Source organism: Pistacia vera, unplaced genomic scaffold (genome assembly GCF_008641045.1).
Source record: "Pistacia vera cultivar Batoury unplaced genomic scaffold, PisVer_v2 Contig653, whole genome shotgun sequence".
Taxonomy (NCBI): Eukaryota; Viridiplantae; Streptophyta; class Magnoliopsida; order Sapindales; family Anacardiaceae; genus Pistacia; species Pistacia vera.
Genome location: NW_022196505.1, coordinates 176,658 through 177,726, shown reverse-complemented (window position 1 = coordinate 177,726; position 1,069 = coordinate 176,658). Strand labels below are relative to the sequence as shown.

General features: G+C 41.6%; 1 non-coding gene across 1 annotated transcript; it reads left to right on the top strand.

The window, feature by feature from the left end:
- Positions 1-257: 257 nt before the first annotated feature.
- LOC116111909 lies at positions 258-364 on the top strand. The gene has a single exon (XR_004125141.1). It is a non-coding gene; the product is annotated as a small nucleolar RNA R71 (small nucleolar RNA).
- Positions 365-1,069: the final 705 nt, after the last annotated feature.

Genomic DNA, 1,069 nt, shown 5'->3' with positions numbered 1-1,069 from the left:
TTCCCAACTGTTTCTGAAATGCCGTGAGTTGGGCTGAGATGGCTGTGAATGCATCAACTTCATGAAGACCCGAAGATTTCCCTGTTGTTGCTCTCTCATTTGGTCTTTGATAGTTGTTGCTTGCCAAAACCTCAAGCAACTCATAAGCCTCTTCTGGTGTCTTATTCTGCAAGGCCCCTCTTGAAGCTACATCCACCATGGTTTGTACATTACTCATCAATCCATTGTAGAACGTTTGGACTTGAAGCCAAACTGGTAAACCATGGAGTGGGCATTTCCTCATTAACTCCTTGTCTCTCTCCCAAGCCTCATACAATGACTCGGACTCATCTTGTAAAAATGATGTGATATCATTTCTGAGTTTTGCTGATCTAGCTGGAGGGAAACACTTAGTGAGGAATTTCTATGCTAGATCATTCCAAGTTGTTATAGTACCCGGTGGTAATGCCATTAACCACCCCTTGGCTTTATCTCCCAATGAGAATGGGAATAATCGCAGCCTAATAGCGTCATCTGACACTCCGTTCGACTTGAACGTGTCACAAATTTCCAAGAAATTTGCAATGTGTTGATTCGGATCTTCCTTCAAATCACCATTAAATCTAATCGACTGCTGGATCATGTGGATGATTGCTTGCTTGATCTCGAAGTTGTTTGCTTGCACCGTAGGTCTAGTAATACTCGACCCACTACCATTCACTGTGGGAACTGAGAATTCCCTCAGTGTCCTGTTTTCTGGTTCAGCAATTGCAATAACTATTTCCTCTGATTCTACAACTAAATCCTCTCTTTCTCTTCTCTCTCTGTTACATCGTCTAATGGTTCTCTCAAGCTCAAGATCAACAGGGACCACTGGTTAACGTCTCGTTCTTCGCATAAACTGCAAAAACAGAAATGAAGGAAAGTGAGATCACAAACTAACTGAAAATTAAAAACAAAAATAAAAACTCCAATCCAGCTAACTATAGAAAGACTCAATGTCAACTTAAAACAGTCCCCGGCAACGGCGCCAAAAACTTGGTGCGTGTTTCCTACAACATGCAATATGTAGCAAGTATACTAATTGCAC